This window comes from Sceloporus undulatus, chromosome 1 (genome assembly GCF_019175285.1).
Source record: "Sceloporus undulatus isolate JIND9_A2432 ecotype Alabama chromosome 1, SceUnd_v1.1, whole genome shotgun sequence".
Classification (NCBI taxonomy): Eukaryota; Metazoa; Chordata; class Lepidosauria; order Squamata; family Phrynosomatidae; genus Sceloporus; species Sceloporus undulatus.
Genome location: NC_056522.1, coordinates 312509344 through 312534957, shown reverse-complemented (window position 1 = coordinate 312534957; position 25614 = coordinate 312509344). Strand labels below are relative to the sequence as shown.

The 25614-nt window shown below is 42.7% G+C and overlaps 1 protein-coding gene across 8 annotated transcripts in view; it reads right to left on the bottom strand.

Annotated features, from left to right (window-relative positions):
• Window positions 1–25614, bottom strand: part of TMEM229B (transmembrane protein 229B) — a 72056-nt gene that overhangs the window by 24614 nt on the left and 21828 nt on the right. For 2 of the 8 annotated variants that reach the window (XM_042445259.1, XM_042445260.1), the window contains exon 2: window positions 13710–13962. The exons of 3 other annotated variants lie outside the window; for them this stretch is intronic. The gene's annotated coding sequence lies outside the window, so the exon portion shown is untranslated. Of the gene's footprint in view, window positions 1–13709; window positions 13963–25334; window positions 25534–25614 lie in introns of those variants that run through there. 3 more of the 8 variants (XR_006101386.1, XR_006101384.1, XM_042445263.1) reach the window with 3 other exon arrangements.

Here is a 25614-nt window from a genome sequence, read left to right as displayed (position 1 = left end):
GCTCAATTAAAATACTATTTAATCTTCCTTCTGTCTATTAGCATTATCTCTTTAAAGTATACTGGTGTCACAATATACAAATCTGTAGATATGTGGATCAATTATTTTCTTATAGCTTGCTTTCATTTCAATACTCAGTCTTTCTTTAAACCTTTGTTTCAAATCACTCTTAAATCCATTGCTCAAATCAGAACTCATCTGAATAATTTCTTCTCTTTTTTTTAATTTTTAGAAAATTTTATTGATTAAAAAAGAAAAAGACACAACAAGCAAAAACAGAAAAAACAAAAAACTAAAACATATATTCATACAAACCACAGAAAATAACATTTTAAAAAACTAGTCAAATAACAAACAAGCAGACAAACAGAAAGAAAAACATCATAAACTAATTTCTTCTCTTAGTTGTTCTCTCATCTGTCTTATTTCTTCCCAAATCAACAGATTTGAATCTGTCGTCTTAGGTGACTAAGGTCTGAAGCAGATGGGCTGAATAAAGTGCCTTCTGGGCACCTTGGGGTGTTGGTGTTCAAACAATTCCTGCCCCCAAGCCACCTGGAAGCCACTCTGGGATCAGCTAACGCAGCCTGAAGCCGGTCCAAAAAGAAGCGCAAAAAGCCACTCTTGCCAGCGGTCCATTAGAGACTGCAGCAAAAGCTGGCTTTGAGACCACAGCATCTGGTCACTGTGGTCCCAGAGCGATCGCAGCCAGAGCATCTGCAGATTGCTCCATTTGGCCCATCTGCTTTGCCCCTGAGGCCCCATACAGACTGGCCTAAATGGCCGGCCTGGGGGCAGAATCGGGGCGTAGCGTCCTGATGACGCATGCCCAACTCCATCTCCCAGGACGCCCTGATGCCACACACCACTCCAGATGGTGCACAGCTTCATGGTGCACCTCCACCGCTGTGTCCAGATGACGCTGTGCTGAAGGAGCGCCACATAGCTGTACTGCTGTGGCTATGGTGCCTTTTTGAGGGCGCAAAAAGGAGGCACTTTTTGCGGCTCATTTTTGCACCCACAAAAGGCCGAATCGGGACTGTGGTGTGAGGTTGCCGCGGCCCTGATCCGGCTGAAGAAGGGGTGGCTGGAAACCGCCCCTTCAGGGTTGTTTGTACAGCCCCTGAGTCACTGGTGCTCCTCCTGATTCCACTTTTGACAAGTGTCAAACCTTAATCCAAAATACTTTTAAATGGAATTGGACTTCTTCACCACTAGATGACCTTTCCCCTTCAATCTTCCTCTTTACACACTGAGTTCTGTGAATTTTGACATGGAACCAGCTGCCCTCCATTCATTTCCTCCGCAACAGCCAAGCAGACCATGTTTTGTCTTCATAAAAGCTAAACAATAAATTCTTCTCTCTCAGTTCCCACGTATTTAACCCCTTCAATACTTCAAGTTATAATGTTAATTTTATATTGACTTTAGGTGTTTAAAGTTTGCCTTGATCCCTCAATGCTTCAGAATATGCAGCTTATTTTCCAACTGTAATTATTAAAATTGTTTTAATAATGCTGAGTCTCTTTTATTTTCAATTGGCTAAAAGGTGATTTACCCACTTTTTCAGAGAATAGATGTCAGAGTGCTGAAACCTAAATACCTATACCAGCTAGGAAGTTTCCTTAATCATCACAATGTTGACGGTTAAAAGAAAGTTGAATGTATACTGTTAATAGTTGAATGCACAGTCCCGGTGGGAGAGAGGGGGGCATGCGAGGTGGGCTCCTTGTTAGCGCTGCAGCAATGGAGAGTTGCTTTGTAATTTCTCCAATGCCACTCTGGATGGCAAGGGAGGGAGAAGGTTATGGATAGGGGGTATGCTATGGCTGGGGGGGAGGTTACAGCTGGTGCGAGCGGAGGCCCTATTGGAGTAGTGTGGGGTAGGGGGAGGTATGGCGGTAGAAGGTGGAGAAGCGTTACAGGGGAAGACGAGATCGATGTGTAATATCTATCTCGCCTTCCTTCCACCTTCCTAACCAAAGAGGCCTGAGGGTCAATCCAACCATACCACAAACCCTGTCTCTGCTCCTGTGCAATGCCAGGTCCGTGATGAATAAGTCCCACATCATATATGATCTACTGGAGGATAAGAACTGTGACCTGGCTTGCATTACTGAGACCTGGCTTAGGCCTGGAGATGAAGCGGTGTGGGCACGGGCCCTTCCCGCCGGGTTCTCAGTTAAGGACCAGACCAGGTTAGGGGGGGGGGGGGTTGCTTTGATTTATAAGAACACTCTTCCTCTAACCAGGAACCATGTCCGGCAAACTTCTTTTATCGAGTGTATTTACGTTACCCTGAAGGCCAGAGATAGTCTAGGGATTCTGTTGGTCTACCGGCCACCCCGTGCACTAACGGACTCCCTGGCCGAGCTGACACAACTGGTCTCGGAGCTGGTGTTGGAGTCCCCCAGGCTTCTTGTCCTGGGGGACCTCAACAAGCCCTTCGTGGCCAGTCAAAATCCATCGGGTGCAGCTTGGGAGTTCATAGATTCCATGACTGCCATGGGCCTGTCTCAACTGGTCATGGGGCCGACGCATCCTGCGGGTAATACACTCAATATGGTCTTTTGTATGGATATGGAAAGTCCGTGGGCGGAAGTAACTAACATTTCCGCCCTGTCATGGACGGACCATTTCCTGGTGGAGGCAAAAATCAAGGCATCTACCCAGATCCCTCCCGGGGGTGGCGGACCTATTAGAATGGTCCACCCTCGAAGGCTGATGGAACCCAAAAGGTTCCAAGAAGCCCTAGGGGGGTATATGGTTGGATGTGACGGCGATTCTGTTGATGCCCTGACTACCATCTGGGACACTGATCTCTCCAGGCTATACACAGTATCGCTCCCAAGCGTCCTCTCAGGCCTGCTTCCAAAAAACAGCCCTGGTATACGGAAGATCTCCGGGCAAGGAAGCGGGTCCTGCGACGACTAGAGCGCAAATGGCGAAGCCACCAGCTCTTAACCGACAAGGCTCTCCTAGCCTCTCTCTTTTTTTTTTATTATATAGTTTTTATTTGATTTTACATAATTAACATGTTTGATTACAATTTCATTTGTCACAGGTTTTTTTTGTACATATTATTCTCAACTTATAAATTTACAATTCTCTTTTAGATGACTATGGGGAGGCGATAGACACAGCAAAGAACTCGTTCTATGCTGCGCGTATTGCGTCCGCGGAGTCGCATCCAGCAGAGCTGTTCAGAGTAGTGCGGGAGCTTACACAGCCTTCCCCCTCTCTGAACCCTATTTTGGAACCATCCAAGGCCTGCTGTGACCAATTTAACAACTTCTTCGTGGACAAAACCTCTCGGATAAGGGCTGATCTCGACGCCATTATTGGGTCAGAATCCAGAGTAGAGGCCTCCAGAGCTTCCGTGGACTCTATTGTACTGGATCATTTTGAGTCTGTAAGTACCGAGGATGTGGACAAGATCCTTAGAAGCGTTAGGAAGACAACCTGCTCACTCGATCCCTGTCCCTCATGGCTAGCTGCTCAGGGGGGAGTAGGTGTGATTACCTTATTACACCAAATTATTAATACATCATTCAGGGATGGGCAATTTCCAACCAGCCTGAAATTGGCCACAGTAAAACCGCTGATTAAAAAAACCCTCCCTTGACCCCTTGATGCATAGTAATTATCGGCCCGTTTCACTATTGCCATTTTTAGGGAAGGTGATCGAGAAAGCGGTGGCACTCCAGCTTCAATCGATCTTGGATGATACGGATTATCTAGACCCATTTCAAACTGGGTTCCGGGCGGGCTATGGAGTTGAGACTGCCATGGTCGCCCTGGACGATGATCTCCGTCTGGGCATAGACAAGGGTAGCGTGTCCCTGTTGGTGCTCTTGGACATCTCAGCGGCTTTCGATACCATTGACCATGGTATCCTTCTGGAGCGCCTGAGAGAGTTAGGAATTGGGGGCACTGCGCTCCAGTGGTTCCGATTCTACCTCTCAGGAAGGTTCCAGATGGTGCAGCTGGGAGACGTGTGCTCTGATAAGAGGGCACTTACATCTGGTGTCCCTCAGGGAGCCATTCTGTCTCCCATGCTATTTAACATTTACATGAAACCGCTGGGAGAGATCATCCGGAGGCACGGGGTGCGGTGTTATCAGTACGCTGATGACACCCAAAGTGTCTTTTCTGTGTCTCCGACCGATGCAGTGACCAGGGATGGCATCTCTCCTCTAGACGCCTGTCTGGAGTCAGTAATGGGATGGATGAGGGAAAACAGACTCAGGCTGAATCCAGAGAAAACGGAAGTACTTGTGATAGGTTCCCCAGGTCCAGGTTTGGAGATTTGTCCACCTGTCCTTGACGGGGTCACGCTTCCCCTGAAGGACTCTGTTCGCAGTCTAGAGGTGCTCTTGGACTCGTCGCTCCACCTTACATCTCAGGTGGATGTGATGGTCAGGAGTACCTGTTATCAGCTTCGGTTGATACGCCAGCTGCGACCTTACCTGGGCCGGGGGGACCTTGAAACTGTAGTACACGCTCTGGTAACCTCTCATTTGGATTTCTGTAATGCGCTCTACATGGGGCAACCCTTGTACCATACCCGGAAGCTTCAGTTGGTCCAGAACATGGCAGCAAGGCTGGTCACTGGATCTTCCAGGGCTAGCCACATAACACCGGTACTTGAAGATCTTCATTGGCTGCCTATTTGCTTCCGGGCGCAATATAAGGTGTTGGTTGTTACCTATAAAGCCCTAAATGGCTTGGGCCCAGGGTACTTAGAGGACCGCCTCTCTCCATATAATCCGCCCCGCACTCTCAGATCTGGGGATAAACATCTCTTAAAGGTTCCAGATGCAAGACGATCTGTCACCACGCAAAGGGCCTTCTCAATTGCGGCCCCTAAGCTCTGGAACTCGATCCCCAACGAGCTCCGCTTGACCCCCTCCCTAGCCCAATTTAAAAAAAGGGCTGAAAACGTATTTGTTCAAACAGGCTTACCCCCAATAGCCCTATTATGTTCCCCTCCCCCCATTGTTAGCTTGGAAGTGTTATTGTGTATTGCTGTTGTTTTTATGCTGATATTGTAATGTTTTTATTGTATTTTTATCTGTCATTGGTATGATAAATCCCACTATTGTACACTGCCTTGATCCCTGGAAAGGCGGGATAGAAATAAAAATTTTATTTATTTTTATTTATTTAATACCCTTGGTGTGGCTGTGACAGCTGGGCTTGATGGTTCTTTCCCAATCCCCTCTGTTCCACCTGCAACAAGATAACAGTGACTTATGTCACCTGTTTCTCTCATGCCAAGACAATTTCTGCCTGTTTGGGGCACCCCAAGCTGGCAATTGCCACGTCCAGTGCTCCTCTCACAGTGAAGCTACTGTGACATGAAACCCCATGGTACCATTTTATTTTCTTTTTTTAAACAAGATTTTGTTGAAGTTAAAAACAATACAAATTAACATTAATTGACATACAAACACTTGCATTCCATACTTCTTACATCCCAACATTTCGTACATTCTTAATAAAATAACTTCCTATCCTTCACCCTTTGTGTAATTGCTCTAATTTTTTGACTTTCTTATTTTTAGACTTATTACTATTCTGGAGCTATGTTAGTATTATGTATATTAAATTTCATTACATTCTTATAATACTCGGTTTACTAACTATTACTAAATTGTTTTTCCTTTTTTCTCTCTCTGCTATATAATGTTATTCTCCGACACTATCTTTTTCAATTTAATTCTGCTATAATACATATGCCTTAACATATTCAGTTCATTATCAGCAAAGGTATATTTTCTCTTGTATTCTTTTCTTTATTCTCTTAAACCAATTACCCCCCCCCCCCAAAATGGTTTAATGTAAGTATATAATGGGGGCAAGTCCTTTTCAAATTTGTTCACATATTATTTCCTTTAAAAACATGTCATTTTATCTACACTCATCCATGTTTGGTGTGTCGTCTACCTTCCATTTTCTTGCAAAAACTGTCCTTGCCACAGTCATTAAGTAAAATATCACTTTTCCATAGTTTCTCTCTAGGTCTTCATTAGCTATCCCCAAAAGGTAGAATGCTGGATCATGGTGCCATTTTCAACCTGGAAGTCCAATGATCCAACTTCTAAAGTGGCCAGAACACTGATGGGGGCAGGGTGGGCAAGTACATCTGAGTATATAACACCTCTTTTGCATTTGCTTCGCAGTTGGTTTCAAAGTGCTGGCTATTGATTTTAAAGCCTTAAACGTATAGGAACCAGATCACATAAAAGACCATCTTCACCCATATGATTTTGTTTTCTTCAGGAGTCTGCTTATGTGTATATAAGTCAGCTAGACAAGGGACAGGATAATTTTGACAGTCATCTGTCAATAATGGACCTCCTTCCCTGCTGCTTTGTACCTTTGTTGTAGTTGTTGTGTGCCTTCCAGTTGTTTCCAACTTCTGGTGACCCTAAGGTCAACCAATTATTGGGTTTTCTTGGCAAGAATTGTTCAGAGGGGGTTTGCCTTTGACTACCTAGAGGCTGAGAGAGTGAGACTTGCTTAAGGTCATTCAGTGAGTTTTCATAGCTGAGTGGGGTTTCAAACACTGGTCTCCATAATCATAGTTCAACACTCAAACCATTACAATATTTGTACTTTAAAAAGGCAAAGATTTCCCTTTGACATGAATGTCTAGTCATAACCGACTGTAGGGGGCAGTGCTCATCTCTGTTACTAAGCCAAAGAGCCAACATTGTCTGGAGATGACTCCATGATCATATGGCCAGCATGACTGCACCAAATGCTGTTACCTTCTCAGCGAAGTGGTACCCATCTACAGTGCGCCCGTGCCATACGCGGGTGCGCCATACATGGTCTTGACCGTACGCACTCAAGCCACAGGGAGCGCGCGGGGCGGAAGGGGCAGCACGTCCCATTCAATTGAATGGGGGTGCGTGCCCGTGGCGCCCTGCGCACCACCGCTCACGAGCCCGGGGCTTACGCGGTGGGATCCGGAACGGATCCCCTGCGTAAGGAGAGGGCCAACTGTATTTCCTTGCACTTTTACATGCTTTCGAACTGCTAGGTTGGCTGAAGCTGGGACTAGTGACGGGAGCTCACCCCATCACATGGCACTTGGGCTTCGAACTGCCAACCTTCCAATTTTACAATCATCAAAATTGGTGTCTTAACCACTAAGCCACTTTACATCACCTTTAAGAAGGCTTTAAAAACTCATTTTAATGTTTAAAATATTTTCCCAAGTAGTGTTCAGCTATCAAAATCTTCAAATATTGCTTAATTTCATCCACTAGAGGACAGCTATGCTTGTTTACATATGCTAGTATTCAACAGCTTTATTATTTCCAAACCACTTTGTGAGGGTTATACCACTGAAATGTCAGATATAAATGTATGAAAAGCATGTATAATGCATACATGATGTCTCCCAGGATTCACTGGCTCTCTAGGAACAAATTACATTTTGAGTATTTTCTACAAAGAAATCAATTCTTACAATCCAACAGAAAAACACTCCCCTAAATAGTAACATTTTCCTACATCACTGGTGAGACCAGGCCAATTCTAGATATGCCAACACAGACAAAAGGAAGAAGCTGTCCAAAGAAAACACTGGTGGCATTCTGGGTGTGATTTTATGTTCTGGAAGCATTGGTTCATTTAGACTAGGGATGAGTCAAATTTCCATAAAATTAAAGTTTCAACTCAAAATCTGCTATTTCAATAACACCCAAGCACTTCTTGAATTTGCATGGAGGTTCAAGAGGATGCCTAGTCATAGACTATGAGTGTGACAATGACTAAGCAGCAGGGCATGTGAGAAGGATGGATGTGGTTGGTCTTTTGTTGACATATTTCAGATACATCAATTCCTGCAGAGGTAGCAGAAGCAAAGACAACAGATGGGCTAAGGATGAATAGAGCATCTGTTCTCCTACTTTGGAAGCTTGAACCACATCTCATGGTTGTCTGCTTGAGAGCAGTAAGCCTTCTGTGCCATCTGCTCTTCCATTCCTGGAATAAAGAAATTTTTAAACTGTGCTGATACTGTTTTCTCCTCATACAATGAGAACTACAGGAGACATACAGCTTCTTAAAACACCTGAAGCGTCAGCTATTCATAACCAGCACAACCAGCATGTTGACAGTAGTTTTACTCTAATGACTTAAGCCATGCTAGGACTCAGCCCCAGAGTTTCCTTCTAGTACTATCTATAACTGTAGAGTGTGTAAGTGCTGTGAGTATATACAGAGGCAATGAGGCATAACACTGTTATCACAATCAGCATGCATGCTTCAGGGCTGAGCAGGAGCATGTAACACGAGGCCTGTGCCCCATTCCTTAGGTGTGCAGCAAACACATTTTGAACATTGCTGCTACATAGTAGGAAGATGTCCCTATCTGCACTTTTGCCTCAAGGCAGGCATCGTCACATCTCTTTTAAAAACTTTTAAAAACTGGCGACACAAGTAGTATAAAAAAGAAGTGGCTGCAATCACGGGATTCAGTGTCTTGTCTGCCGTGTACTTGATGACAGATATTTGGACCAGCTGTCCCTAAGGTCTATCAATAATTTCATCAAGGTCCTCAGTCAACCCTGGTTTTAGGTTTCCATCTTAATGCATTCGCAGAGGTTTAGGCATGTAATTTAGGAAAAGCCAATCCTGAAACGGCAGGTTTGGCTTACTTTGGAATTGAAGGGCACATGCTATGAGTAATTCTCCACCCAAAACTGAGAATCATCCACTTACTATCCCTAATTAACCCAGTACCACTAAGTGCCAATTATGAGAAGACAACAGCTTTTAACTGCTGAGCTCAAATCAACAGAGCTGCTCTTTTCTTTTTTTCATTTCACCATATGCCACATCTTGCAGTTTAATCTTAACTTGCAATTTTCTTGCTGATGCACAAGACATCTGAGCTTCCAATAACTACAGGTACTGTGAATCTACAATTGTAGGAACAATCGATTTGTGTATTTTAAACATTTAGATGCAATTCCTGGCCATAGAAGAAAAAGAAAGAGTCATTGTCAGATCATGGCGCACTTTGAATTCTACCATTGCTACTGGAAACCCCCAAGTCTTCCTAGAGGGCATTAGTAAGATTCAGATATGAGTTAGTATAATTAACATTTTAGTGATAACATTTCAAAATTCCACATAGGTCAGTGGCTAGACTCAAGGATCAACATTTTTAGACTCATGTCAAACCCTTGTATTTCTCCCTTTTTTGGAGTTTCAGATCAGTTAGGATAAGACTGATAAGCCTTTGAATATCAATTTCTTATCTTGAGAGTAAGGAACCTTTTAAAAGATAAATTCTACCTTCTTGTTAGGTAGGATACAAGCAGCTGTCTATTTAACAAATAGGTCACTACATAGTGATCCCATTCAAAAAATAACTTAAATTGACAAATTCAAAGCCCTGCTAGGAAATATCATCCAATCCTCAAGTATCCTCACTTCCAGACACAAAGGCCTGTTACAGACAGCCAAAATAAAGCTGCTTCGAGTCACATTGGAAGTATGGTGTTTCAATGATACATGCATCCTAAGAGTCCAGAAGCCACACTAAAGCCATGCTCCAGTCCTAAGGACTGGCGTGCAGCTTTCGTGCAGCTTCCATCATTGAAACACCATACCTCCAATGTGACTCGAAGCAGCTTTATTTTGGCTGTCTGTATAGGGCCAAAGACTATAACAGAACCACTTGCTTGACCCTTGAAAACAAGGTTTTGCAATGAGTCCAAATTCAGTCACAGAACCAGGTGTCGCTAAAGTGGTAAAATTTCCAGAAATTTTGAAGCATTGTAGGGGGGAGGTTTTTTGAGTTTTATTGGGGGAGGGGAATGGAAATCTTTGGGAATTAGAAAACTGGTGTGGTGTAGTGATCTAAGTATGGACTAGGCCTCTAGAGAGAAGGTTTCAGTCCCAGCTGAGCCATAGGAACCCACAGGGTGACCTTGGGCAAGTCAGATTCTCTCTGTCTGGGTTAATTTAAACTGACCTGGGGAGGGAGAATGCAAAGTTCTTAGTAATGCTGGAAGTTCCCTGGGAATATTTTGGGATGGTGAAAACACCATGTAGATCTCCAGAATAAAATTGGTTTGTACAGGCAGAAAATCTGGGACGTTCAGAGACTTTTTTCTTGTTCCCATAAAAAGAAACAGGAAAAAGAAACTGTACTAGGAATTGCAATGATCTGATATTTTATATAAGAGTGTTCCTCTTACATAGTTTCACTTCAACTTAAACATTTTATTTATCATTTTTTTATTGATTTTTTTCATTTCTTTACAAACACCAAACCATCGTAACATAACAACATTACACCATAAAAGAACATTAGACATTTAACCCAAAAACAACAATTCCCTCTACCCCTGACATAACTAAAATTACATATAACATACATACATTACATATTATTATTTATCATTCTAAAAGAAAATATTCCATAAATATGGTGGGGGAATGTTCATGGACAAACTGTTGTTCTTTCTCATTTATCCAGGTTTTTTTTCCCCTGGGCCTTCGTTTCTTTAGGAGTCCCAGAAAAAATTCTATTCAGTCTAGGAACCATGCTAGTTAATTTTATTTAAATTCATCCCAAGCATACCTTAAAATGCCTGCTTTGCATTCTTCGCTTGTGTCCTGTACCAGCTCCTCAAATCCAATCTACTATCCAACGTGATCACAGAACCTAACATACAATCTCTTTTATGTGGACCTGTGATTTTCCTGAGGTTCACCTGGCACACTGTCTATGGCTTTGGATTTACTTCTAGTGTTACTGTTCCCAAGACTGAACCTTTATTGATTGATTGATTGAATATCAGTGTTTTCCCCAAAAGTCACACTTATTTTGAGGCTCAGATGTGGTGTTAAGTTGCAGCATTATATCTACAGTAAATAATACAATAAACAAAGCATAAAATGGGAACGAATACAGTTATGCTCTAGAAGTACTGCTGGACAGTAGCCATATATGTCTGCCTACAAAGACAAGTCAAACAGTAGCTGCCTCCACAATCCCTTACTGAGCATGCATGAACATCAAAACAAAGGGGAAAGGGGAAAGCAGATAACTCCTACTGAATGTTTAAAAAGTGTAAATCTAGATGTTTGGCCATCAAAATCAAAATGAGAAAAGTGGAGAGTGGTGAAAGAAAAAGTCATCCCTGGATGCATTTTGGAAGAAGTCTTCAAGTAGTCACTAGAAGATTAAAAATGTTTTTGTTTACTTATATTGGCTTAGGGAGCCCTGGTGGTGCAGTGGTTAAATGCCTGTGCTTCAGCCACTCACTCACAAGCCACGAGGTTGTGAGTTCGATTCCAGTCACGAACTCCAGGATCAACTCAGCCTGGCATGCTTTTGGGGTCAACGAGTACCCAGCTTGTTGGGGGCAATTAGCTTACACATGGTAAGTCACTTAGGGAGTTCTTAAGCGCACTGATAAATGATATAGAAATGTACTTGCTATTGCAAGATTTCCCCAACCTATTTGTTTCATTTCACATGTGCATATTATTAACTTTGAATAAAATGTTTGCTAAAACATGTTGAAGTGCTCTTCTTTTTTGTGGTGTTAGAATTTATCCTTATGCTTTCAATATTATTTCTCCCTACGATGCCAAATTTTCTGTCAAAGAATTAATGCCCAGGAAAACATGTACTTTGTTAACTGAGGTATGCCAGTCCAATGCTAATGACATGCATGAACCAATAGTTACTTTCTGCTAAAAATAAAAACATGCTCTTAATGCTTAAGCTTTGTCTATGCTGGTGAGTTAATTCCCCCTCTGTAACTGCCACACTGCACAAGCAAGATACACCAGAATGTCTCTGGTACATTTCTTAGTACTTCACTTTATTTCACTTTACTTACTTTCTTAGTACTGTCACTTCTACAGACATGGTACTATCTACATATGTGATCAAAGACAGGGGCAATAATTTCAGTAACAGGGTTGAGCATTTGATCCCCACAGTCCTAAATGCATTAAGTACTGTAATATCATATTACTTCCGCACTGTGCCAGGTGACTTACAAATCAACACTAATTCTCCATTCACTTGTTGTTGATACTTGCCATCAAACTGACCTTGACTTACGGCAACTCTATGAATGAGAGACTTCCAAGACCCCTGGTCATCAACAGATCCTGCAAGCTCATGGCTGTAGCTTCCTTGGACAAATCTATCTACTTGTAATGGGAACTTCCTCTTTTTCTGTCACCTTTTACCTTAAAAAGCATGATCGTATTTTCCAGTGTTGTATGTCATCTCTTGATATATACAAAGTACTTACAAAAAAGCACATCCTAGTTTAATATCAGTTATCTAGGTACAGTTAGCCCTCCGTATCCATGGATTTTTTTATCCATAGATTCAACCATCCACGGCCTGAAAAGATTACTATATATATATATATATATTCCAAAAGCAAACCTTGATTTTGTATTTTATATAAGGGACATCCTTTTTATTATCCATTGTACTTAATGGGACTTATGCATCCATGGATTTTGGTATCCAGAGCAAGTCCTGGAACCAAACCCCAGCAGATACCAAGGGCCTGCTGTATACAATATTCTTGTAATTATTTACAATTATCTTTCAGATCTGACATTACACATCTCACAAATGTGGAGTTCTTGTTTGTCAGTCCATGATAATAGAGGATTCTGCTGTTCAAAACAGGGTAAATGCTGTTCTCACAGTGTTGTTTACCTCTAACATCAATCCAGCAACAGATGCAAAAGAACTTTCTGCCCAAGTTAGAGGCTGCTTTGCTGCGAGGCAGATATAAACTGTTACAAGCTGGTAATAATTCTTTTCACTACTCCTGGCAGCAATAAACAGATATATATAATCAAATGTTGGAGAGAGGCAGTATGAAGCTTTTTGAAAAAATACACATTTGTTTAAGAAATTCAAAGGACTGGGACTTTGTGGGGAACTGTACTATTCCGGTTGTTAAAAAAACTTCATGGGTACTTTTGCATTTCAACAGAGCACAGGAATGAACAGCCTGCAAATGTAATGGAACACAACCTGTCAATCTGCCCGGTGGTAGAATGCAATACCTCATAGTAGTAGAAATGTTCCCAAGAGAAATGGGAGCCGAACATCATGTAATAAATTAGTAATGAAAATAGAAGGATGCCCCTAAACCATTAACTGTGACACAACAGCAGTACCACACAGACATAATTCACGCATACCAGGCAAGTCTAGAAGAAAAGCAGAATTGTTTCTAATAAAACTAATTTGATTCTACAGTCAGAAAGAATGGGTCATCATATCAGAAACTATCCTCTCACTACTGTTCTCCATTTGCCTTCATTTTGGACAAGCATTTGCTAAACAGAGGCTCAATTCCTTCGCATTACAGATGTGGTCACTTTCAAGTTAGCACTCTAAGATATAAGAATTAGGGAGACCTTCACTGCCACTGCTGATGTTTTCATTTTGCTGAATATCAACAGAGCACAGAAATCCTTAGCATTTAGTGCTTAACAAAACAACCTGCATGAAGTTCTCTCTACCACAAGCCATATTAATCCCTGCCATGCCAGTGCCTTTATACAAGTGGGATAGAAAAGCAGCCAAAATGAAGTGGAGTAATCCAGCTATCTGGGTGCCAGATCATCTTTGCTTAGGGCAAAGTTTCAAATGTAAACCCAACAGAGAGCAAAGAGAGTTACGTTACCTTACGATTTCCTAAAGAGGTTCTCTGTGGCCTTCAGCACTTGTGAAATCATATCCTATTCACAGGCAACTCATCCTTGGATGGGAGACAGAGTGATCTCTCTTCTGCTGGGAGATCAAGTAAGCACTATAATAAGCAGCTTTCACAGCAACCCGGCACTTGGGTTTTCAGAAGGAAGTTGTGTGAAGGCCACTTCCTGTTTGCAAAGCTCTCTGGCAGCTGTAGTCATGTTTATATATCATCACACAGAGTGCTGAAATTTCAAAAAAGTGCTTAGGAAAGATACAAGACACCTGCTACATTAACATCATCAGAAGGAACAGGATGGAGTACTCATGGATCCACAACTTTATTACATACATGCAGCAATGGTTGGATCAAAGATACACTTAGGCTGCATCCATATTGCAGAAATAATCCAGTTTGACACCACTTTAACTGCCATGGTTTCATGCTATGGAATTCTGGGAATTATGGTTTGTTGGAGCCCCCTAGCGGAGCTCTGCCTGAAGAGGAAAAAAAAAATATGGGTAGCACTCTTCTTGGAAGGAGCAACCTGCATTCATGACAAATACAGGAACATCTCAGATAACAAAGCCTCTAACAGTGAGATTTCTTTTTACAAAGTCTTGCAGAGTTCCCTTTTTCCTCCTCATCTTCTATCTAGCTTCAAGGGTGTTTATTTTATCAGCATTGACAATAGAGGATGATGAAGGAGGCCTGTTTTTCTATACTTAGTCAAATGGTATCATCAGTGGGTTCAGCAGCCACAGGATTACTACGAGTCAAAATTGATCAGATCTTGACATGATTGCTTCACCAATAGTGACAAAATGGTAGGTGGCACCTCATTAGTTTTAAAACTTTCCCCTCAGCTTGCATGGCTATTTTTCCTCTGCTTCTTTTCCCTTCTAGTCTCTTCTTTTTTCTCTGCACTCAGGGCCAGCCCCAAACATTTTGCTGCCTATAAATGGTACCTAATTCCAGTTTCACGGTACTAAGCACAACCAAGTTTTTTGTTTTTACCCTGGAGGCAGAATATTCCAGCAGCACCTTCCTGGCAATAAAATTACAGCCATAGATCAAGCAGTTAACAACTGGCTGCCTTTTCTTGATACAAACAATTGCTTAATAATAATAATAATAATAATAATAATATATTTGTATACCGCCCTGTGGCGAACCAATCCGGGCGGTTGACAACAGTAAATATAACAAGAGTAAAATATAAAATTAAAAACATTATAATCCCTCCCCTCCTTAAGAAAGAATTAAAAAATATGACAGATTAAAAACACAATATCAAAACATAAAACATAATTAAAACAAACTAAAAACCCTGGTGTCCTTCTGGAGATCCTCAACCATCACTAAAGATGGGGCCACGAGAGGAAAGTGGGGATCAGAGAGCCCGGGCCGGGATGGTTAATCTGGAAAGGCCTGCCGGAAGAGATCCGTCTTGACCGCTTTTTTAAAGCTGTCTAATGATGTTATCTGACGGATCTCATCCGGCAGGTCGTTCCAGAGTTTGGGGGCGACAGCAGAAAACGCCCTCTGGGAGGTCGCCGCAAGCCTAGATTTTAGAGGCTGCAGTAAGTTCCTCCCAGAGGACCGGAGAGCGCGGGGAGGATTGTACGGGAGGAGGCGGTCCCTGAGATAGCTTGGGGCTTTAAAGGTAATAACCAATACCTTGTACCGGGCCCGGAAGCTAATAGGCAGCCAGTGGAGGGACCTCAGAACCAGAGTAATGTGGTCCCTCCTAGATGTACCAGAAACAAGCCTGGCCGCCATATTTTGTACCAGCTGAAGCTTCCAAACCAAGCACAAGGGTAGCCCCAAGTAGAGTGCATTACAGAAGTCCAGGCGTGAGGTTACCAGTGTGTGCACAACAGTTTCGAGATCCCTTACTTCCAGAAAAGGGTGCAGCTGGCGTATCAGCCGAAGCTGATAGCAGGCGCTCCTGACCATCGCATTTACCTGATTTGTCATCAGGAGCGATGAGTCAAGGAGCACCCCCAGACTGCGAACACAGTCACTGGAGGAGAGTGGGACCCCATCCAGGACTGGAGGTTGTAACCCAATTCTTGGTTTCGGGGCCGCTACCATGAGCACCTCCGTCTTATCTGGATTCAGTTTCAATCTGTTTTTCCTCATCCAGCCCATTACCGCTTGAAGACATTCATTGAGAGAAGAGATGCCATTGGAATTCGAGGCCGACAAACGAGACATGGAGAAATAGATTTGGGTGTCATCAGCGTACTGATAACACCCAGCACCATAACTCCGTATTATCTCACCCAGCGGCTTCATATAGATGTTGAATAACATCGGGGACAGAGTAGCCCCCTGAGGAACCCCACAAATGAGGTTCCTCTTACTGGAGCTACAGTCCCCGAGCAGCACCCTCTGGGACCGACCCGAGAGGAAGGACCGGAAACACTGCAAAGCAGTGCCCCCGATACCTAACCCCCTCAGGCGGTCCAAGAGGGTGCCATGATCTATAGTATCGAAAGCCGCTGAGAGGTCTAGGAGCACCAACAGGGTCACACTACCCCTGTCTATGCTCAGACGCAGATCGTCGGTCAAGGCAACCATGGCAGTCTCAACCCCAAAGCCTGTCCTAAACCCGGTTTGAAATGGGTCTAGATAATCGGCTTCATCCAAGACAGCTTGGAGCTTGATTCAACTGCCCTTCATGTTACACCCAATCCATCCAGCAAATGCCCCTTTTGCAGCAGGATCTCACTGCAACATTAGGGCCTCACATCACATATATCATTAATATGCTGGAAATAATTAAACTACCCTTTGTACAAAGAGGACTTGTGACACATGTGATGACAATGTTAAGCACTCAAGACGACAGTCTGCCCTGTAAGGCCACATATCCAGGAGCCTAGTCAGAATCACATACGCCTAAGATTAGATCTTAGCATATTAGGTTTTTTTTTAAGTTATTTTATCAGCAGCTGTTTTTTTTTTTTTCTGAAAAAGATCTGTTTTCCAGGAATTATCTCATTCGTCTTGATCTTGGTTTGTTCTATGGTGAGTAACATATTACTATTATGTTACATTTGCATTACTTTTTTCATTTTTAAAAATCAAATTTTAAAACAGGGTTTCCTAACCTGGCATGCCCACACCCCAGGAGGTGCGAGATGGAATTTCAAGGGGTGCGACAAAGAGTGGCTTGTGTCCTTGAGTGACAACTCACAAGTAATCACTCATTTTTCTGAATAAATGAGAATCTAATTGCTCAATTTGATTTGCGTTTTATGCACTGAGGGGCTCTACATTTTGCCCCTTTTTGTGCTGGATCAGAGCCATGGCAACCACACACCGCGGTCCCAATCTGGCCTTTTCAGGGTGCAAAAAGGAGCCACAAAAAGCAGCTTTTTTCGTGCCCTGGAAAGGGCACCATAGCTGCATTGCCACGACTTGGCAGTGCTACTTCGGCGCTGTGTCGTATGGACACAGCACCGGAGGAGTGCCATGATGCCATGCACCATGTGGAGCAGCACATGGTGTCATGGCGCCCTGGGGACAGAGTCATCTGGACTAAAAAGGGTCTAACTTCCCCAAAGTAAAATTTCAGAAACAAAGCCTTTATGGTACAAAAAAGTTAAGTTCATTATTTTTAAGATGGTTGAAATAGTTACATTTAAAAATGTAACATCCAAATTCTGCCACAATGGAAGCCAGCTTCTGTGATATGTTGTCCAGTCACGCTCACACATTACACCAGTGCTCTAAATAGGAGCACTACTGGTTCTGATTATGGCAAAGGGGTTCATAAGTGCACTCTGTAATGTACATTGTTAATCTGAATTATTCAACAGCACCATTGTGTGGCCATTTAATTGAAACAGCAATGAGCATTGTTGCTTGCCCCACATTGACAGAGAGTGGGTTGACTAAAATGTATGCAAATAAATTTGAGCTCTATAGGGAAATGTACAGCTTATAAAAGCAAAGAATAAGTGAATAGCAGGTAGGTAAATACAAAAGGGCATAATAGAAAATTATATAGCTTCTCTGAGAGCCACAGCTGGAGGGTGGGATATAACTGTTTTAAATTAGTAATTAACAAAATATGGGAGATTAAAGTAGAACAGCTTATGCAGGTACACCTATAGCATGTTGGAAGAATTGAAGCATTGTAACTATTTACAAAGATAATACCCTTATTCCACATTTATAATGGCACAATGTGTAATCCCCTCCTAAGCAGACAATACAGGTATGCTACAGTTAACAAAGCACATGTGTTCCCAGGCATTACTTATTTAATTAAAGCAAAAGTTGATACTAGAAAAAACATGGAAAGCACAGGGATAGGTTGCAACACCACAAAAAAAAGGACTTTATTCAAAACTAACAAGACTAACATGCACATGTAACTTGAAAACAACTACATAAGCCTTGCATGAGTGAACAAAAACATTTTGAATCTTCCACTGACCACTTGAATAGCAAGTACATTTCTATACTGCTTATCAGTGCACTTAAGCACTCCCTAAGTGGTTTACAAAGTGTAAGCTAATTATCCCAACAATCTGGGTACTCATTTTAGTGATCTTGGAAGAATGCAAGCCTGAAGAATGCTGGTATTGAACTCGCAACCTTATGGTTTTGAGTACAGGCATTTAACCACTGCGCCACTAGGGCTCCTTGAAGGTTGAAGGTTTCTTCCAAAATACATCCAGGGATGATTTTTGGTTTCACCAGATGCCACTTTTCTCATTTCCATTTTGATGGTCTCTACCATTAAAAAAACTACAAAAGTAATTATACCACCTTTGTGTTCAGACTCTCAAGAATCTGAGGCCTTGATTGATTGATTGATTGATTGATTGATTGATTGATTTTTAAACCCTATTCCCTATTAGTACTGATGCAAATCTCATTTTTAAAAAATCTCAAAAACTGTGTAAGAAATAATTTAAGAAACTAATAAGAAAAAAATATTTCCAGTGTTAATCATTTTTTTACAAAAGCAGTTTTACTAATCATTTTAAAAAGTGTGAATTTTAAACCAAGCTAATATAAATCAACATGTTCACCTATACAACCATTTAAAACAGATTCCATGAAGCCATAAAACACATACTGCGTTAGAATATGGTCATTTATGGCATAAATCAACAATCTGAAGTCCTATTAATTTCAAAAGAAAAGATTAATCCCATTTCTTCACTCCCTTGCAGATATCAAAGATGATAAATATGTTAATGTTTGTCTGCATTGTGCCCTTATGTCCCATCCCATGAAGAAATAATTTTTGTTACTATCTTTTAGACATCAAGCCAATTCATCCCATCTGTGTGCAACCCAACTAGGGATGCCATATCCCGCCTGTAGATGGGGAAATCCCGCTTTGGGCGGTGCCGTCCCAGTCCCAGTCTGGTTTGGTGCCAAAACCAGGACGGCACCACCCGCAGCCACCTCCGCCCCCGTGTGCGCCGCAGGGTCCTCCAAGGCCTCCGCAAGGCCGGGGAGGAGGAGGAGGCCGCTTGGCACTGCGGCGATTGCCGTAATTCCAAGTGGCCCCTGCGCCCTTCCCGGCCTGGGAGCAGGCCTAGGCTTCCTCCCAAGCCGGGAGGAGGAGAAGGCCACTTGGAACCGCGGCAATCGCCGCGATTCCAAGCGGCCCCCGCACCCTTCCTGGCCTAGGAGCAGGCCTAGGCTTCCTCCCAAGCTGGGAGGAGGAGGAGGAAGAGGAGGACAAGGTTTTAAAATGTAGGACCTTTTTTTTAAATTTCCTAGCCAGGAAATTTTTTAAAAAAAAACTCCTACATTTTCAAACCTTGTCCTACATTTGTCCTAGTTTGGAGGTCCTCAATTATGGCAACCCTAAACCCAACCCAAGTTTACTCAAGATCAAGAGGAATTGTGAGACTTGGAGCAGGAAAACTATCCTTGATATTTTAAAATGAGGTTGATTTATCAAACTTTTATGATGGCATTATAGGACATGCAAGTTAGGATCTTAGGAAAGTCACTATTAAGTTACTAAGGCAAGAGCTGTACTGTGATCTATAATTCTGGCCACCATTATGTTGTATTCTCCTCTGCAAATATTATTTGCTACTTCTGGAAAATCTTGGGCATTCAGTTGACGAGGAAATGTTATTTGGTTCTTGCACTGCGGGCCAAATATAAACCCATTACTTGCACAACTGCAACCATTTATCTCTAAATAGATAAATCTGGAATGTCATGGGCATATAGATTGCAATTTATAAAGGTTATGGACTGCTCCCCTAATGGATAAAATTTCTTCATTGTATCCAGTGTCTTCATACTTATCGTGACCAATTAGAGACCCCAGAAAAATAATTTTAAATCCCTTTTTCCTAATACAAACAACTTGCCTTGCTTTAAAGCATTCCAGTCCATCCTGCTTTAGAGAGGCAGTGTGGTACAGTGGTTTGAGCACTGCACAATGACTCTGGAGACCAGAGCTCGAATCCCTGCTCGGCCATAGAAACGTACTGGGTGGCCTTGGGCAAATCACAGTTTCTCAGCCTCAGAGGGGGTCAAAGGCAACCTCCTTCTGAAAAAAATCTTGTCAAGAGAATCCCACAATAGGGCCTCCCTAGAGTTGCTGTAAGTTGAAAATGACAGGAAGACACAAAACAACAACGTTCTGTTTCTCCTATAGGAGTTGCAGCTTTCTTTTTGAGAGCCAGCATGGCATAATAGTTTTGGTGTTGTTGTTGTTATTGTTATTATTTACTTCTTCCCGCCTTTCTCCCAATATGTTGGACTAGGACCCTGAAGACCAGGGTTCAAATCCCTGCTAGGTCATGAAAACCCATTGGGTGACCTTGAGCAAGGTGCAATCTCTCAGCCTCAGAGAAAGGCAAAGGGAAATTCCCCTCTGAACAAATCTTACTAAGAAAATCCCAAATTAGATTTGCCTTAGGGTCACCATAAGTCAGAAACGACTTGAAGGCACACAACAACCCTACTTTGCTTTTTAAAATAAAAAGACATGATAATTAATGCAAATCTGGCAGAAATAACACTTACTAGTCACATCACCATCCTGCAAGTATATCTATACTGATCCACCTGTTTGGGGCTCATATATGCAACATTTGAAGTGAAGTATCAGCATGTATCAGAGTGTCATACTTCCCTGGCTGCCATATGTCATGATGATTATGAGAGGCAGAGGCAAAGGCTGCGACATCTGTGCTTAACATACATTACCATATACAGCACCATCTGCTGCTGCTCAAATATTATCCCCCAAATCCATGTGAACTTTCAGTGAAACAAGAGAAAGCAGTGGAAGAGGGGAAGGTTTCAAAATCTGTTTCTCTAAATACTTTACAGTTTTCTCTATACATACTTTATTCAAAAAAATAACCAAAAGCCACACACATACTCTTGCACAACTTTGGATTTCCTTTCTCAATCCTGATACATTTGAACGTTTTGCTACTGAAAGGGTTGCCGCTGCGCTTCTTGCCAAGAAGTGCAGCAGGAAACTGCAGAAACAATAGCAAGAAGCCACATTACTATGGAAACCACCCAGCCTTTACCTGCTCAGTCTTTGCTTTCTTTAAAAATAATAGTACCTTTATACCACTTTAGCTGCTGTGGTTACATCCTCTGGAATCCTGGGATTTGTAGTTTTGTGAGGTAGTTTAAAATTCTAAGCACTCTTGTGCCCTACCAAATTACAAGTCCCAAGATTCCACAGGATGCAACCTTGGCAGTTAAAGTGCTATCTAAGTGCATTAACTGTGTAGCAAAAGAGACTAAAAACAAACAGTGAATTCTTGCCTGCAAGATCCCCTTCCCCACTTTGAATTGTTTATCAAGGTTATAGTTAGTACTGTTCAAGCAGGCATCACCACAAGTCATCCAGTCCATGAAGGAGTCCATTTGAACATATTTATCAGCTTGTACAACTGGTGGTATTTCTAAGGGGGCATAAATAAAAGAAACATTGTGTATCAGGTAGGCGGGTTACACACCGCCATTAAAGTACAGAGTCAGTCCGTACTAGGGTTAGAAAGGTGCGGTGCTTCCGCACCCCCCTAACCCTAGTACGGACTGAGTCCGTACAAAATGGCGGCCCCCCTTCCACATGGGGGCCGCCATGACGACATCACGACCGCTCTGCCTCTATACGGGGCGGCGCGGACGTGATGTCGTCGGTCCACACCAGGGCGCTTAGTGCGCCCTTTCCACAGACCAGGAAGGAGCTCTGTTTCGGAGCTCCTTCCTGGTTTGTGGCACCGCTTTGCCTCGCTGGGCGCAGCCTTCAGACGGCTGCGCCCAGCGAAGCAACGGAGAAAGGGGCCAAGCGGCCCCTTTCTCCTTTTCCCTGCTGCCATGGGGTGTCCTTGGGGCTTGAAGCCCCAAGGACACCCCTTTTCAGGCTGCGGGGAAGTGGCATTTTGCCGCTTCCCCGCAGCCTGAAAAGCGGCAGATCGGGGCCTCACCAGCTGCCGTTCTGGCAGCTGAGGCCCCGATACACTGGGGAAAGGGGTGGGTGCAGCCCGCCCCAAATGGGCAGTCTGTAACCCGCCGTAGTTTCTATCAAAATCTTTGATAACCATAAGTAATAAACGGTATATACAAATGTTCTTTTTCTCTTTATTTCTATCTCTTGCTCTGTATAATATTATCCCCATCATGCTTTACATAAGTGAAGGGGTTCACATGACTACCGGAGACTTATGCTTAGTCCTCCATCCTCAGAACAGGTAGAAAAGCATAAGCCAGGTGAATCATTTCATAGTATCATAGAATTAAAAGAGACTTCAAGGACTATCAAGTCCAACCGCTTGGAGAGATTATCACAGCATACCTTTCTTAGATGAAAACTGTGGAGATGATCACACTGGGGTCAATTCCAGAACCATCCCACAATTATCTCATTATTGGCAATGAACGGGACAATAGTGCTATGAGAACATATTTTTCTCAGTTTTCTTAGTTTTGCAATCGTGCTATAACAACGAACCAATAATAATGCAATGGTACGTTTCTGTTCCACAACTTTCGCTTCCCAGATCGTTTATATGAAGTTCTGCATGTGCAAAAAAGATGCAATTGTATCAGGCCCAAACAGAAAGGCCAAATTAAAGCTGCTTCAAGTCACTTTGGAAGTATGCTGTTTAAATGACACACGCATCTTAATAGGCCAGAAGCTGCACCAAAGCTGTGCTCCAGTCCTTAGGGCTGGAGCATGGCTTTGGCGTGGTTTTCAAACTCTTTGGACACATGCATCATTTAAATAGCATACCTCCAAGTGATTCAAAGCAGCTTTATTTTGACCTGTCTGTTCGGGCCCGTTATTAGCTTCTGCACATTCGCAATAGTGCGAATGAAGTGTTATTGGCAAGCCATTCATGGGGTTTCCCCGATAATAAGATATGACAGGATGATTACTGGTTATTCATGGGAGAAGTACTGGATGAGCATGAAGTCATGCGAAAATCTTCACATGATAACTTCAGGAATATTCTGTTTTTCTCTTGTTTTATAACCCTGTGTAGTAATCTCCTGTGATATTTCAAGCCAAGCAACATTTGAGTGTGGTCAAGATAGAAAAAATTATAAATGAGGAACAACACACAAGCTAGGAGGGGCTGCAGCAATTTGCTTTTTCCTGAGCCTACAATGAAGGGCAAGATTCCCACCCTCACTTCTCACTGAGCTAACTGAGTGCAAACTACTTTTGCACTTTGAAATGAATTTGCACCAAATGAAGTAAGCCAAGGACAAAGCAAGAAAGTGGGAGGTGAAGATAGAAACTGGGACATTTTAAAAGCAGCTGAAAAAGTGGGACAATGGAAGATTAACTGGAACTGTCCCAGCCAAATTGAGACAGTTGGAGGGTATGCCACAGCTTTACTATTTGACCAACTAGACCAGATTCCTGGCTCTGAGTCTGATGATCAGAGTCTCTGCACCTAACAAGCAAGAGCCCACTGTAATAGCTGTTATAGGGACAAGGCTTGTAGAAATGGGACCCAAACCCTAATGGATGGCATATCCATATAGATTCAAGGAACTGTGCTGTTATTTTTAAAAACATAAAACAAAAATAGGCCAAAGTTTTAAAGGGTGCTGCATTTTTAATTTTTTAATAGTGTTTATAATATTGCACATGTTATGCTTGTGGTACTCAGAAAGCTGAGTTTTCATAAATATATTAAACAAACAAACAAATAAATAAAATTGTGTATCTGTGTCCCCTGCTACTGTGGTTACTGAGCAAGACCTTACAAATGCTACAGCCTTCTCACAGGTTTTCTACTCAGGCAAACTCTATGTGCCTAACTTCATGCATTACAACAGAGGTGTTGGATGGATGGATGGACTGACTGACTGATTAAATTTTTTCTGTCCTGCCCTCTGTAATGAGATCTCAAGCTAGCATACAATTACAGTGTGCCTGCGTCATAGGCGGGTGCGCTTTATCCGTCTCAGGATATGCTGAAAGCCACGTGGGGAGAAGGGGCGGCACGGCCCATAGGGAATAATGAGGGGCGTGCCTATGGCACGCACGCACCGCTGCACCGCCACATGCACAAGCCCCATTCATTTAAATCAGGCTCAAACATAGGCAGAATTTGCTTTACGCGAGGGAGTCCGGAACATAAAGAAAGGGCATATTGTAATATTAACAGTTTAAAACAATTCCAGATAAAAACAATAGAGTAGTTTATTTATGGTAAAAGCATATTCAACAAATCACCAAGTTAAAAAGCAAAGAGGCTAAATCAGTAAAAAGTATGTTCACGTACACTGTAAACAAGATTGCTCACTGTTTCATCTCCACTCAATCGGCAGGGGAAGGGGAGGCATAAGAAGAAGTCCTAAAAGGTTGCAGCACCAGAAAGAATATATGACTGAAACCATCTTGAGATGGGATAGACAGACAATTGTCCATTGTTAAGAACACTGACTCACACTGAGGTTAAACACCTGCTTCAGCTATCAAGATAGTGCTCTTGCACACACAGCTTGACAAGCTGATATACAGCCTGTTGGATCAAGGTAGTTTAAATAGCAAAATATGAAAACAAGTTAGATATTATCTAAATTCAATCTCTTGTTATCATCAGTGCAAACAGAGGGGATAAAGGGCTGCACTATGATCAATACCTGGGAATAAGAAGACAAAGAGGAGGACATATTGCAACCCTCTGGCACTGTGTAATAGTTTTAGTTTAAGAGAACAAAGTTCTGTTTACTCTCCTCACTTTCTCCTCTCCTCCTGGCTGCCCTGCCAATGCACCTCACTCTTGACCTAAAGGGACCTCTACAGAGGCAGGGAGAGAAATTCCTCCTCTGAAACACTCAGCTGCCAGCTGGGATATGGCCAACTGCCCAGCTAGCAAGTGAGTGACTTCACACAATGAATTTACTTCGCTGGACAACTATTTAAGCAGCTTTGCTTCTTAAGAAGGTGTTTCAGATCAAGCCAAACCCTAACCTGTTTTAGCAAGTTTTTGGCCAAGTGCAACCTGCCTAGCTTCCTCCTGTGCTTTCCCCCCACACACACACACACTATAAGGAACACTGCTTAGCACATAAAGAAAGAAATTTCAAACTAAGCATAGAACCATTGCCACCTCCAGCAAAACCACTCACCACTTTGGGTGTCTGCCCTCACTAGAGGATGTCTGGGTGGACCACCACTCTTTTGCTGTGGTGACAGTCAGGGATCCAGCCTTCACCCTGTTGGAGTAAGAGCAACCCCACTCTTCTGAACAGGCAGCTGACAGAAGCAACAATCTGAGTCTGTGAGGCTTTATCCCTGTGGCTTTAGAAGTCGATCTGTTTGCATCTCGGCAGCCAGAGCTCCAAAGCAGCCTAAATGGAGGGAACGGCACAGGAGGCATTGCAGGGCATGAATTATTCATTCCCTTGT